Source organism: Lissotriton helveticus, chromosome 2_1 (assembly GCF_964261635.1).
Source record: "Lissotriton helveticus chromosome 2_1, aLisHel1.1, whole genome shotgun sequence".
Classification (NCBI taxonomy): Eukaryota; Metazoa; Chordata; class Amphibia; order Caudata; family Salamandridae; genus Lissotriton; species Lissotriton helveticus.
In genome coordinates, this window is record NC_136059.1 from 983,632,358 (window position 1) to 983,648,700 (window position 16,343).

The 16,343-nt window shown below is 43.7% G+C and overlaps 1 protein-coding gene across 1 annotated transcript in view; it reads left to right on the forward strand.

The window, feature by feature from the left end:
• PGM5 (phosphoglucomutase 5) overlaps positions 1–16,343 on the forward strand; it is an 827,968-nt gene that overhangs the window by 187,670 nt on the left and 623,955 nt on the right. The gene's annotated exons all lie outside the window — the stretch shown is intronic.

Consider the following 16,343-nt stretch of genomic DNA (forward strand, 5'->3'; position numbering starts at 1 on the left):
CTTAAGTTAGCTTTGTTCTTCCTTTTCTCCAGAACTTTCATCAAAATTTCCACCATTACATTTTCGATATCATTGGTTATGGGCACAATGCGATCTATTCCTTTTACCCAACCCCTTGTCTGTTTTGCTCCTCCATCCAGACAATAAGTGGCTTCCAGACTTTTATTCCTTTTTTCATAATTTTTAACCCTTTGCACTTATACAGAGCGATTTCCTGCCTCCCAATGAATATTAGCCTGTTCAGTCACTGTTGGAATGTAGGTGGTTCCTGATCCTTCCATACTGTGGCTATCAGGAGACGTGCTATTGATATCATTAAAAACACAAATTCCTCTGTAGCGCATCAAATTGCAGCCTTGAATCATAGCCCAATAGTATCAATGTGGAGGAGATCTTTATATTTCTCCCCAATGTCTGTAGCATAAAAGATTCAATCCCCTCTTTTAAATGATCTAGTTTTGCACATGAATAAAACATGTGTACCATGTCAGCTGGTCCTATTTGACATCTAGGGCAACCATTCGATTCTATTTTTCCCCATTTAAAGAGTTTCGATTGTGTGTCGTACAGACTATACACCGTTTTGTATTGTTGAGCCGTTAAGTTGGATGACATAAAGAAATTTTTTCCCACCTCCAACACCTTATCTATATCAACCTCCCCATCGTTTAATTTGCTTGTCCAATTTACTTCTATTTTTCCCAAATCATCAGGCATGGATTTTAACAGCTCTTGATAGAAATCTTTAATTCTATTCCTAGAATTTCTCAAAAGCTGCAGAATTGGTATCGGCCCCAAATTAATACTCTCTTTAGAGATTCCTCTTATGCAATTACGATTTTGCAGATATTTAAAAATTGAGTCCCGCTGCAGGCCGAACATTTGTGCAATTTCAATAAACACCACCATTTCTTGTTTTAAGTAGACAAGTAAACCTGGCTATCCGAGACCAATGCTCCAGATCTAGCAAACGCCCTCCCCTCTAATTACAAAATCATTACGCAAGACAGACCTGGTAAAAGAGGAGGGGGGGTTGCTGTGATATTCAGGGAACATTTAACATGCTTTGTGGAACTAACAACTGCACACATTGAACATCAGACTTTACCTTTTAAAGTACTCTATGAGGGACTCACCATCCTTGCTGATGCAGTTATATACAACCCCCCTGGACAACAAGCCAGTCTTGGCGCCAAATTACTGAATCAACTCCTGCCACTTTGTCTAAAACACAAAAACTATGTAATTGTTGGCGATTTTAACATCCATTATGAGAAAATGGATGCCCCGGGTACCTCCCAGCTGGAATATGACATGGGAATTCTTAACCTCAAGCAGTGGGTAGTGGGCCCCACTCATACAGCTGGCCATACACTAGACCTACTATTTACCAACGTCAAATCCACCAACATAACAGAGATCCACCCCCTATCCTGGCCGGACCACTCCCTCATATCTTTCTCAATTGACCTTCCTGGTAAACCGTTGAAACCCAAGGCAGCCCCTCACATTTCTAAACGAGCCTGGAGGCTAATCAACAATTCTAACTTTGAGAAACACTTTCAAGAGGCTAATGCTATCGGAGGACTCCTCGGTCGGTAATGACGCTGCCCTATTAGATGCTGCAATATTGCAAACACTAAATAAACAAGCCCCGATGAGGGAAACCAGTAAAAAATCTATAACAGAGAAATGGTATACCCCCCATCTAAAAAAATCTTAAAAAGGAATGCCAAAAAACTGAACATCTATGGAGACGATCCAAAGACAGTGAAGCAAGACTAGACTATGTTCATAAACGGAGGCAGTACATTCTTGCTATCAAAAAGGCCAAGAAGGATTACTTTACTCAGCGCATTCAGGAAAACAGCAATTCAGCGAAAGAACTGTTTAGAATAGTGAAGGAGCTGAGCAAACCATCTAGCACATCACAAACACTCACTGCCTCGACCGAGGCTTGTGAGCGTATCAGCACCTTTTTTTCTGAAAAGATCAAGAAAATATACTCTACCTTCACTCCTCAACATATCGTCAGCAACTCAGACAATCCACCCAAGACCGCGATGTCACCAGAAGTACCCACAGCTCCACTACACTCAGGAAATGTACCTCGCTTAACCAGTTTCGAACCTCTCTCTGCAGATGAGGTCCTAGCAGTCCTGAACACAGTCAAATCTGGATCCCCTTCGGATCCCTGTCCCCACTTCGTGTTCTCAAAAATCGTGTCTACGCTCTGTCCCCTGATCACTCAACTTTTTAACAAATCGCTAACCACTGCTACCTTCCCTGATGCTTGGAAGCACGCCTCTGTGACCCCCCTTCTGAAGAAAGCGGGATCTGACATTCTCAATACAGAGAATTACAGACCTGTCTCCCAGCTTCCTTACCTCTCTAAAGCTCTAGAGAAATTGGTCAATGTACAGCTGACGAGGTACCTAGAAAGTAACTCCCTTCTGGATCCCTCCCAGACTGGTTTTAGAGCCAATAACAGCACCGAGGCAACGCTGCTGGCAGTGTCAGACAGTATCAGATCCTCCACCGATCAAGGTGGAGCGGTGGCGCTGATACTGCTTGACCTGTCAGAGGTGTTTGACACGGTATCCCACAACTGTCTGCTGAACATACTTAGGAGCAAGGGAGTTCAATCCACGGCATTGAACTGGCTACACTCTTTCCTGAGCAACCGCACCCAGGCAGTACATATGGGCCAGTTCCACTCAAAGCCCAACCCCATCGGCTGCGGGGTCCCCCAGGGCGCCTCACTGAGACCCACTCTTTTCAATGTCTATATTTCATCTCTTGCTGACATTGGAAGGAAGTGGGGCATCGGCATCTGCTCCTATGCGGATGATACGCAGCTGATGGTGGCCATGGACGAAGGACCCGAGGTAACCAAAATCAAGCTACATGACTGCCTCTTCAAAATGGCCCAATGGATGCATGATCACTGTCTAAAGCTGAATGCAGGCAAATCGGAGATTCTTCTATTCGGTGGTGCCAAACGTGTGTGGGATGCCACATGGTGGCCACCTTCACTGGGATTGGCACCCACTCCAAAACAACATGCCAGGAACCTGGGAATCATTATGGACGATGCCTTGTCCATGAAGGATCACGTCCGATCCCTTTGTGGCAAGGGCTTCACCATACTAAAACTTCTTGCCAGGATATTTCCCTGGATACCCCTGGATTGCAGACGCTCAGTCACACAGGCCCCATTGGTCAGTCGCCTGGACTATGGCAATGCGCTGTTTGTAGGGATGAACGAACACCTATTCTCCCGCTTACAAGTTTTGCAAAATCTGGCGGCCAAACTTATCTGCAACAAAGGTAATCGAGACTCGGCATCGGAATGCTTGAAGAAACTGCACTGGCTCCCGATGCGCCAGAGAGCTGCCTTCAAATTGCTCAGCCATATACATAGGGCTTTACACAAGACTGGCCCCTCAATCCTCCAAGGGAAGATTGAATTCTACGTGCCCAATAGGAACCTACGCTCATGTCAATCCGCTTTGGCTAAAACCAAACGTATCTACAAAGTTAGAACAGGTGGCCGCTCCTTTTCCTATCTGGCAGCTAAATAATGGAATGAGCTCCCTACTGACCTAAGACACACCACTAATTATCTCCAGTTTCGCAAAAAGTTGAAAATCCACCTCTTCCCTAATCTTTAATATCTCAGCACACGCCATCAGTAGACCTCATTTGGTATAAAGCGCCTTGATATCCCATGGGATGAATGTCGCGCTCTACAAAAACCGCAAATAAATAAATCTGCCAAAGTAACAATCCCCATTTCTTCCATAAGCTTATCCTACAAATTTTCTCTACCCTTTTCCAAATTTTCATAGCACACTCAATACATTTGTAGCCTTTCTTTTGATATTTTATAATGTCGTCTTGACGTTGAAATATTCCACCTGCAGCTTCCCCAGCCATATCATTTTGCACATTCTCTTAATAATAAAGAGTACTTAGATGTTGCAGGGCCGTAGCCCAAAAATACAGCTGGATATTAGGAGCATTCCACCCCCCCCCCCCGATCGATTGGCTGAGTCAGACATTTGTAAGCACATCGAGTTTTATGATAACTCCAAATAAAATTAGAGAACATCCCCTCTATTTTCCTTTTTTTTTTTTCCGCTAACTCTAGTGGGATAGCCCGGATAAAATATAAAATGTTAGCAAAGATTTTCATTTTAATTACATTTATCCTTCCAATTATTGTGAGGTGTAAATGGTCTAACCGTTTGAGGTCCCTAACAATTGTGCCCATCACTGGATCTATATTTATTGCCCATAGATCAGTAATTTTAGATGTTAATATGACTCCTAAATATGTTGCTGACTCCACCGCTCGGGAGTCTTGTGATATACAATGAGAAGAGCAAATAATTTGTGTCTTTGAGCTGTTTAAAAGATATCCCGATCTCCTCCCAAATTTTTCTGCCAGCTTTTCTACTTCTGTAATTGCCTCTTGTGGAGCTGATGTTAGCAGGGCAATGTCATCAGCATATGCCAACATTTTTGTCTCATATCTATGAGAAACTACAGGTTTAATTAAAGGATTATTCAAAATTAGGGAGATAAATGGGTCCAAATAAAATGCAAACAGGATTGGGGAACAAGGGCAGCCTTGACGAGTACCCCTTTCTATCTTCAGCCTCCTAGATGTATATCCTATTATTTGAATCTTGGCGTGAGGCTTGTAGTACATAGCCTGTATTGCACAAATAAGTCCTAGACTAAAACCTCTCTCAGCCAGTTTATCCCACAGATAACCCCAGGCCAGCCGATGAAAGGCTTTCTCTGCGTCCAGGAGGACCACAGCCACCGCTCTTTTCTCTACCTCGGCGATGTCTAGTATTGGGATGTATGACATTACAACGCATGCTTTTACCACGCATGCTGTTACAACGCAGTTTTTACAACGCATGCTGTTACAACGCATAGCGCTTTGGGGTGCTGGATAGTGAATAGTTTAATTTACTATTCCAACTCTAGTCCCCGTGGATAGTAGGGAAGGTGTTGGATAGTAAATTAAAACTATTCCCTATCCTAGAGCGCCCCCCAGTGCAATGCGTTGTAATAGTTTTCGTTGTAAAACCTGCGTTGTAAAAGCACTGCGTTGTAAAAGTTTCGTTGTAAAGGATGTTTCCCCTAGTATTGATATTACTCGCTGCGTGTGGTCTGTGGTCAATTTTCTACCTTCTGGGGTCGGAACAGCCGGATGTCCTGTTCCTGACCGAGACATGGCTAACAGACGACTCGTCCCCTGATATCCTGGCGGCCACTCCCCCTGGATACTACATATTACAAGCCAACCGTGCCTCTGGCAAAGCTGGAGGGGGGGTTGCGGCCATTATTAAACACCCAATTAGTTTTTCCATCATTCCCACTATTAGTATCCCTATGACCGACTGCCTGGTACTTAGACTAGAACAGCCTGGGTCATCTCTCGTATGTGTCCTGGTCTATTGTCCCCCTCGATCTATGCCCAATTTTCCTGCCCAATTCGGCGATCTTATTTCCCAGCTTACTATAAATAACACCAATGTTCTGGTCCTGGGAGACTTTAACTACTGGCCGTCGGACGACCATGAAACCCCAGGCTCTCTGGCTTTTTCAGACCTCATGTTAGGTCTAAATTGAACCCAACACATTCACTCACCCACGCATACCAAGGGTCACATTCTAGACCAGGTTTGGACATCCTGCCTTAACATCTCTGTTCCCCTTGTACTTCCCTGCCTGTGGTCAGACCACTTTTTAATTACTTTTACCCTAGCGATGCCCTCTCCTGCTACCAAGACCCGAGATACCAACTTTCTGGCTTGCAATTGGAACAGAGCAGACTTAAACGAATTCACATCACTTCTCAGTTCATCTGTCCCCCCCACCACCGGCCTACCTGTCTCCATTGATTCCAAGACATTGAGCCTCACTAATTGGCTCACCTCTGCCGCTGAAGTGGTAGCACCTTTAAAATCAGTCAGGGCGAGACGTTGCCACGACGCCCAGAGGTGGTTCACCGAGGACCTGAGAGCCCAAAAACTTGGTCTCCGCCAGGCAGAACGGCGCTGGCGCCGGGGGTATTCCCCCGAGACCAAGGTGATATTCTCTTCCCTGCTCAAAAAGTACAAACTAGCCATAGTATCGGCCAAATCCCTCTATTTTTCTAACAGAATTTTAGGTTCCTCCAACAAATCTAAAGACATATTCTCAATTGTGGAGGAACTCTCTAATCCAGCGAGAGTAACCATCGCGCCTTCCCCTTCCCAATCCCTGTGTGATTCTTTGAATCAATTTTTTATTGATAAAATCATTAAAATAAAAACTAGCATCTCTGTTCAAGCCCCGTCATCACCCTCTCCGCTCACTGCCCCTACGAACTTTCTTAACCCCCACATCCTAACCCAGATCCCCCCATCTTGACAACCAACTTTCTCTCTCTCTTGCATAAAGTCTCTTCTGGCTCTCCTCGCGATTGTTGCCTTGTTGCCCCCCATCGGCCCTTTGGGTAGCCTTCACTTCCTGCCCTGAACCCCCCTTGGCCCTCTTAAACAACTCCTTGGCCACTGGGGAGGTCCCCTGTTCTTTTAAACAGGCTGAGGTGGTCGCTATCTTAAAAAAACCTCTGGCAGATCCTTCCATCATGAGCAACTATCGCCCTATATCTCTTCTCCCCTTCCTCAGCAAAGTCCTGGAGTCGCATGTCACTCACACACTCAGCACCTTTGTCGAAGATTCACGTGTCTTGGATTCCCGGCAGGCAGGATTTAGACCTGCGCACTCCACGGAGGCAGTCATCCTCTCCGTGATGGATGAATTGCGCAGAGGGGCCGACTCCAACATCCGTCAGGCCTTGGTCCTCTTGGATCTATCGGCCGCTTTCGACACGGTCGACCATGGTATTTTGGTCGGCCGTGTCAGAGAGGCCGGTATCCAGGGCACCGCCTTGGCCTGGGTCCAATCCTTCCTTACTGAACGCCAACAAGCCGTCAGATTGTCCCAGTTCTCTGCTACCCAGGTCGCGCTGACCTGTGGTGTTCCGCAGGGTTCTTCCTTGTCCCCTCTTCTTTTTAATTTGTACTTGGTTCCCTTACTTCGCTCCCTCCGTGGGTTTAATGTTGCCGCGTTTAACTACGCGGACGACATACAACTGGTTTTCACCATAGACTCTTCTGAGGATTCCATCACGACCTTTCAAAACACGCTTGGCTTCATCAGCAATTGGATGAGCTCAAATCATCTAAAGCTCAACGCCGACAAGACCGAACTGATTCTTGTCGGGGGACCTTCCAATCCTTGGCAGCCGTCCTTTTGGCCTGCTGGTCTGGGCAGCCCCCCCTCTCCGGTTAACTGTGCCAAAAGCTTGGGTGTTGTCATCAGCAACGACCTTTCTATGGCACCCCAGATCAGCGCAGTAGTGTCCGCGAGCCATTTCCAACTCAGGAAAATTAGAAAAATTTCTCGCCTACTCACCACCGAAGCCCTTACTTTGGCTCTGCTTGCGTTAATCATCTCGCGTCTCGACTACGCAAATGCATTATATGTAGGCATCCCTGATTACCAACTGAAGAGACTCCAGTTGATCCAAAACCAGGCTGCTCGCCTGATCTATCACCAACCTAGAGATCAACATGTTAGCCCCCTCTTAAAAAGTCTCCACTGGCTGCCGGTACCTGCTCGCTGTAAGTTCAAGCTCGGCTGCATCATCTCCAAATCTCTTGCAGGCCAAGGTCCCCTCTTTATCTCTTCTCTTCTCCACCCGTACGTCCCCTCTCGCAACCTTCGGTCATCTCAGATGGCCCTGCTATCAGTCCCCAGATTCAAGAGGAAGAAACATGGTGGCCTCAGCTTTTCATTTTTGGCTCCTTCTTTCTGGAACTCTCTCCCCGTTCCTCTCAGGCTGTCACCATCATACCCCGGGTTCAGGTCACTCCTCAAAACCCTCCTCTTCACCGAGTCTTATCCTTAGATTGTGTCTCACGTCCCTTTTTCCGTTACCTTAATCAACCCTCTCTCCACTGAGTCCTATTCTTAGACTCTGCCCCACGTTTCCTTTCCGCTCCCTTAACACAAGCGCCAAGAAACCTAATGGTGTTAGCTGCGCTCAACAAATTTGTTTAACATAACATAACATAACATGTGGTCCCCCGGCCAGGAACAAAGCCATGATGCCATGGTGAAATTATTGCAACTATATTTTTTTGTAGTCGGGTGGCCATAATTTTGGAATATATTTTTGCATCCGTATTCATGAGAGAAATTGGCCGATATGACGAGGGGAGCTCTGGAGGTTTACCTTTCTTTAAAAACACTATAACGTCTGTATCCTGCCATGACATTGGGGGTATTCCAGGATATTGAACATCTAAAAATAAGTCTAGCATAAGAGGTACTATTTGTTCTGCAAGCATTTTATACATCTCAATAGGGATTTTGTCTGGCCCGGCCGCCTTACCAGATGAGAGAGACGCCAGTGCCACCTGACTTCTTCTACCATAATTTCCTGCTCTAATTCTTGAAAGGTTTCAGCATTTATCCAAGGAAGTGGTATAGCACTGTTATTAGTACCTTCCAAATCCTCTTGATCCCCGTGGCCCCGTCAAAGGTTCTGCTTGATAAAGTTTATTATAAAATTCCTCGAAGATTCTAATGATCTTTTCTGGGTCTGATACCAATGCACCATTCGCATCTTGCATTTTTGATATATTATTTCGAACACTTTTTTGTCTCGTTCTTAGAGCCAATAATCTCCCAGTTGTCTCTCTGTATTCATACAATTCCTTACGATACATCTGAAATTTCTGGGCCACCTTGTCTTGAAAATATTGGTTAATTTCAGCTTTAGCCAGTGTTATTTTACATAGATGTTGTAATAATATATTTTCCGGAGCTCCATTACTAATTATTTGAATATGTTCTGATTCAAGTTAACCAAGTTTATTAATCAATTCATCCATCTGTGTTTTACGCTTCCTCCGAGTGTGAGCTACAAACCCTATTACTTCCCCCCCAGGGCTGCCTTATACGTATCCCAAACCACTGCTCAGAATGCACTATATATATTACACTCAAAGAACGCTTGAGTCCAGTGTTTAATATGGGTACAGAACTCATTGTCTAATAATAGTTTTTTATCAAAAGTTCAGGTAGTTTGCCTGTTCAAACCCTGAACCTCCTTAATATCTAAAATTAACGGATTATGATCTGAATATAGCTGTGGGAGTTTAATTAGATCCAGATTGTCCAACCATTGTGTAGGGGCAAAGAAGTAGTCTAAGTGAACACATTTTTTTATGGGGATGTGAGTAGTATGTAAAACCAGGGTCATTTTGTTGTTTCTCTACCCAAACATCACCTAGCCCGTGGGTATTTTTGAGTGAGCAAAGTGCTTTGTATACTTTAGGCTTCCTTCCTGCATATAGGTTTACAGCACTGCCTCCATCCAAATGTATATTGAAATCGCCACAAATAATCAAAGAGCATGACCAATGTGCTAGCTCAACCTCTAGCTCTTCCCAAATATGAGGATCGTCCAAGTTTGACCCGTATATATTTACCACAGTAAAACCCAAAGATAGCTCCATTATGGCCAATCGACCACATTTATCTGACTTTGTTCGAAGGGCCATACCACTACGATGTTTAATATATATAGCCACTCCTCTCATTGTTGTTGTTTGGGAGGAGCACACAGCTAAATTATAACCTCTGATCTCCAGACATGTTGTGTTACCCCATGCAATGTGAGTCTCCTGTATGCACAGGACGTCTGGATTCAGCATAGTGATTATTTTGAACACCTTCACCCGTTTTACCTTATCAGTCAGACCTCTGACATTTGATGAACAGATCATATATTTACCCATATTTTCCCAGTAAGAATACCTTATATAACCATCGCTTCCTACCCTTCTGTGACCCCAACACTCACCACCCCCTCCACCCCCTGTGACTTCCCTCCCCTTCTCCCCCCACCCTCCCACTACATCTAAGGAAAAAGGGCTTATGGCCCTAGCGATGGGGAGAGACTTCACTCCAGTCTCCGCTCTGCTCCAACATTTTAATCCTTAGCTACCGCTTTTGGATGACAGCATACTAACATTTATTTATTTATTTATTTTATTTTATTTTGAAAGTTTTATATAGCGCGGACAAGATCCTTGCGGATATCAGAGCGCTTTACATGGGAGGAGTACATGAGGGATCATAGTTCAGAGATAAAACATCGTCAAACAAATAAATCAAAAGAAGCAATCAGTACAATCAGATAGGTCATGCATAGGGTGCAATATGATCTAATGATCTGTGCATTAAAAACAAATAGATGTATAATACTGCAATAGAAGGCATACATTCACTAGTTGATAATAATCTAACATAGGCCATTTCTTAGGGTGCTATATGAGCTAACGATCGGTGCATTATAAACAAATAGAAGTATAGTACTACAAAAAAAGGCATTCACACGCTAATTAATAGTAGTCTTTCTAATTAATAGTAGTATTTCTTAGGATGCTATATGGGCTAACTATCGGTGCATTAAGAGTGATTGGAGGTATGTTACTGCAAAGTGGCAAACATTCGCTAGTTAAAATTAGCCTAATGAGTGTTTCCCAAGGGTGAGTTCAAGTGGTGAAAAAGACTAGTCCAGAATGGCCGACAGGGGTAGAGAGAGAGGGAGAGACCAGTCTAAGATGGCAGCCAAAATGCAAGGATTCCAGAGTTTGGTTTCTCTTTCTACTCTGGGGATGTCGAATTAGTCCATCTTCCATGTTGATTGAGGGGGGAACATATTCATGTTCCATCTTCTGTATTTGCTCATTATCTTACCTAAGCTAGGCATATGAACAACCTTATTCTGAAATTTATTCTAAGCTCTTATTTAAACATTCCTATTTTAAATACATTGAAATTTCACATTTCAAAGAGTTTTCAGATATTCCTGAGCTTGTATCTCCGATATAAAGAAGCGTACACGTCCCTTATATAGCACTTTCAGAGTTGCTGGGTTCAGCAAAAAGGCCTGTGCGCCTTTGTTTTGAAAGGGGTTGATTCGTTGTCTTAAGTGCCACCTCTTCGCCACTGTGTGGTGGCAAAAGTCTGGCCTTACGAAAAATTGAAATCCTTTGCCCTGTAGTTTCCTATTGGGTTTTGCCAGATCATATAGCGCCACCCGGGCTAGAAAATTATTCAGATTGATCACATTTGCTCTGGGACGCTTTCCTGCTGAACCGTTTTTCCCCTCAGGCAGTTTAAATAGAAATCTATGGGCTCTCTGTATCTCATTAGCCCAATTACACATTGTTAGCTCCGGGAGGGCTTCAAGAAAAAGTTCCTGTACAAACTTGCGTACATCAGTCCCTTCCATCCCCTCCGGTATTCCTAATATCCTAAGATTATTTTGCCGGAGCTGATTTTCTAAGTCAACTATCTTTAGTTGCATATCCTCTCGATCGGATGTGATCATATCTATATCGGCCTTTTGTACCAGCATTTGATCCTCTATGGCTGATATCCGCCCTTCTGCTACGTTTATTCTTTCTGAGAATTCACTGCAAGTCTTTGCAATTCTCCTAAGTGAGTTCTGCAGTTTACGGCAGGCTGTATGTGTCTTCTGGCTTTCTGAGCGTTTCTCTGCTCTGTGTTCCACTATTAGCTGATAAATTGCGGCCAATGATATCTCATTTTGATTATTGGGTGTTGCTGTTGTTTCTGCCGTGGCTCCCACTGTTGCTCCCGGGGTGAGTTCCACATCAGCTTGATCTTCAGGTGAGGATTGCGGGGAGAGATATATTTCCCACGCTAAGCTCTTGCCTGTCCCGGCTTGCAGTATGTCTGTATTTGGATCCCTTTGTACCGCCGTTTTATTGCAAACCATAGTGACATTTGGGGTCCTCTCCTCTGATGTAGAATCCATGATTGAGTCATTATGCTCGCTTGCCAGACTAGTTATCAAACCTTCTAAGGATTCCTCCTTCTGTCCTTCATCTTGGTCCTCATCCGAACTGTCTGAACGATCTTATAATGAGAGGAAGGGTTCACTTGAATCACTCTCGTGAGTTTTGACTCCTTTTCTAGAAAGCCCAGGCTCTGAGTTCTGACTATTATGAGAGTCCAGAGCTTCAATGGGTTGCGCAATTGGTCTTGTCATCTGACTCCTCGTTCCTGCTTGATTTCCAGATTGATCCTTCTCTATTAAGTTTACACCATTCATTTGATTTGTTAGTTCCGGTAGGAGCTTTTGTTGACTCTCCATATTTTTCGCTGCTTTAATTTTATCCTTCTTAGTTGAAAACATTTGTGGAACTTTCTTGTTTATTCCCTCATTCAGATCACTTTTAGTATTCGGGCAATTCAGCTCTCCGGTCGCACCTTCCAAGGCTCTTTTTTTACTGCGGCCTCCTATCTGGGGGGTCTTGAAGTCGACTGCCCAGTGGGGTATCAGACATTCCTCTGATTTTTCCGCCCGTGCTGTTTTTGGTGGCATCTCTAAAAACGCAGCAACTCCAATATCTAAAGCCTTAAAGGGACATAGCAGTTCAAAATGAGGCCATAAAATGCCATACAATGCCTAATCATATAAATTGTATGTCAATCTCAATCCTTGAAGAAGTTGCGGCATTCAGCATTCAGCGGCATTCAATGTTCCTTACTCAATGCAGAATAGCAATCACGTGTTAAATCAGCGTGTCACCTCTTTAAGCTCAGCCATCAACAGTGGAATAGCAAGAAAACCAATTACCCACTGCGTCGTTCTTTGTAATGGTCTTTACGATTCTAAGGCCTCGCTCTGCCTGACGTGTCTGATATCAGCTGCCGTACACTGTGAACTGGGGACGTCAGAACTGCTCACCGCGGTATCGCCACGGTATCCTCCGTTATAGTGCTTGCAGCACGCTCCAGCTGCCACGCCGTCAGTTGTAGTCCAGCACATCCGTGAGACCACAATGCATCAAATGAAATCTGCCACGACACTCCTGCTCTGCCTGGCATGTCTTCTGCTGTCAGTTGGCGTACAAACTCCGTCAGCCTCATACCTGTGATACACCTAACGCTGCTCCAGTTGCTGCGGCTCCGTTCCATTGTGGAGAGGGGTAACAAAGCTGCTCGCCGCGGTATCCGTGCCTGCAGCTCGCTTTACAACACTCTGTCGGCTCCGATGGTTCCGTCGGGACCCATTCCAGCTCTTTCAGCAGCCGCCTCAAACAAACAAGACATAAGGTAAGAACCTAGCTTCTTTCATTGTAGTTTCCTCAGTGCGGCATCTTCCAATTTTGATTTCCTTTGTTGAGCAGAGAGGAGACAGAGCGGAGCTAACCTCTCACAACGCCCATCACAGACGCCATCTTTCCCCCCCCCAAAAAAAATGAGACATGCATTTTTCAGTGTCTTTTGGAGGCACGGAGTAGAGACTGCGTTTGAAACAGCTGTATAGTTTGGCACAAAATGCATATGGCAAATAAATGAAACCCGAACTCAACCCTAAGCATGCGTATGAAATGGACATAGAGGGGACTCACAAAGACATTGCGAAGTATGTGAAGGTTTACTCCTGTAGAATTCTTTTATGTAGTACTGCATGTGAATTGGCCTCAAATCATCTAAAATGAGACTAAAATGGGAATATTCAGAGACTATTCATTTACAGTTAGTTTAAATAGAAAGGACACTGCCCTCTGTGTAATTTTACTTATAGACTTTTTTTGGGACCGAATCACGATAGCATGTAAGAGTATGTGAAAGAGTACACTGAATTGGTACTTCCCGTACTTATAAATGGCTTTTCAAATTGTCTCCATTATATTTGCTTCAGAGACCAATGGAAATCCAAATTCAAAATCATAGGTTATTTTTGCTGCATTTTAACTTAATGTGTAAAGTTTCAGCACTTCATCAAAAGTAAAATGTAGGTCTCACTCGTGTTTGCATACAACTGTTTATTTTTTAATGAAAATCCACATTTACAGTTTAGTTTATTCACCACCTGCAAGTTACAAGTATAAGTAGGTTCAAAGTAAGACACTTCATGGGACCTCCAGGAATTTTTTAATTAACCTGTCAACTGAGACACTGCAGTTGTCACTAGAGAAACTCCTGGGATAGACAACTCAAAGTACATCCATTTCGAACACAACAAGGGGTGAAGTATATGTACATAACTCAGACACGCTGGGCACTCACAAACAGTATATCTCCCAATTGTCACCAAACACCAGTGACAATCAGGAGAAACACGAAGCAAACATCGCCAAGAATCAATAACACCTCTTATGAAGCTTAACTAACATAAGCGCCTTTTGCTTGTACTGTTTTATGGCACTTGGAAGAATGAAAGCCCGAGTTTACGCGGCAAGACTACAACTTGTGACCATGATGTCAAATACAAATCATCACCAGTTCATCCATTATTCTAGATTCAACTACCTTTACAACACAACATACCCACAGAGTGACTGACATCATTGTATCCTTCAATGCTTTTTAGGTCGAGTCTAGAGCCAGCACGCACGCGCTGCTCTGCGAGACTTGCTGTGGTGGAGTAGCGAATGGAAGCCCGCCCACTCTCCACCCATATTTGTCATTGGCTGTGTCATTGTCTGTCCTAAATGCTGGCTTCTGATTCGTTAATAGGATTGATAGTCCCTCCTTAGCACTGCCTCCTCATCATTAGTCACCTCCCATGCCGACTGGCCCCTTTACTTCGGTTGTTACATGGTACATGTTATTTGGACTGTGAGCACTATTTTCTTTGATGAGGTTCTCTTACTGCAGGCACGACATGTTTTGGTGCCTTCTGTACCTTCTGCCCTCCCTCCTGTTGTCTTGCCTTCTTCCATCCCTCCCATTGTCTGTGCCTTCGCATCGTCCGTGCCTTCTCCTACCCCTCTCCTGCCCTCTCTCTCGTTGTCCGTGATGCCTTCCATTTGCAATGCAATAGGTCTTGCGTAAATACGAAACCTATTACATTGCAATGCTTGTAACTGCTGCAATTACCAAACAAATCACTCAACTCAGGTGTGGTAATGGCTCATAACACTACCACACAGGTCATGAGTGGAAAGCATGAAATGCTAAAACTTCCCTCTTACAATATGGGTTGAACATTTCAAAGCCTTTCATGAAAATGATAGGCCTTTGCTTCTTTTCAGAGCACCCTAAACTAAATCACAGATCAGGATGCACAGGAAAGGCACGCGTGCAGAAGAATATCACACAACGTCTTTGTGCACATTTACAATTCTTGTTTTGTTTCAGCATTACAACATAGAGTTTAAACATTTCTTTAAACAAAAGTACAATTGCTGCTTTATTTCAACACTAGAACATAAAACAAGTATTTATTTGCACAAATATGTATTTAAACTTTTTTCTGTATAACAGCACAGCCGATAACCCCCGGCTCAATCACTCCTCTATCCATAACTTTAGTGCCCTGCTTCTCCCCCCTCTCTGCATTAGAGTCCAACAGCTCCTTCAGTCAGTACATTAGTGCCCCAGGGTAACCACTAACAGTATTTTCCTAATGTAAACGCACAAGATATTTATCAAGAGTCACCGTTAAAGTTAACAACATTGTTATCGCTTGGATGTCATTATCTCTGGTGTTATTGTTAGGCATCACGAGACGCACCCAACAGCTGGTGCCATGAGATGGATTTGTTTAAATAAAAAGGACCCATAAGAAGCTGGTTACAGCCGGTGGACTGCTCCACACAGAAAATATACCCTCGGTAGCACTGTAGATTCGTGTGACATGTTCTTCATGGGACATGTTCTAGTTCTTAGCAGATGTGCGATACACAATTCCTAGGCAATCATAAATTAATACATATATACATATGCGGAGGGTATGACAAAAACCAAAAACAATAGGATGTCTATAAAAATATATATTGTGTTTTTTATTCATTAGTAAAAATACATGGCTAATTAAAAACAATTACATAAAATCATTTCATAACAAATCAATGTCTACAATGTTTCTTACAATAAAAGTAAAAGGTTACATCAACAAAGGTTTAAATCAATATGTAACTATCATTAATATAATAATAGTCGAGTTGTTATTCAGGTAGTAATAGTTCTTAGCAGTACAGGGTCTCTTGCTTCACATCCCTCTTAAGGCAGGTAGTGTTTGTCAGTACGTCAGCTCCGTGTCCCTCACTAGACATGCAGTAGTATTCACTTCAAGGCACCTCTCCCCAGGCAGCCTCTTGACTTCATGCCACTTATTGCCTGAAGAACAATTTTCACTCTTAATTTTTCTTCTGCACAAATTGTTTCCACTGGGGCACTTCATCCACTGGAGCTAGCCTCTCCTCCAACTGCTA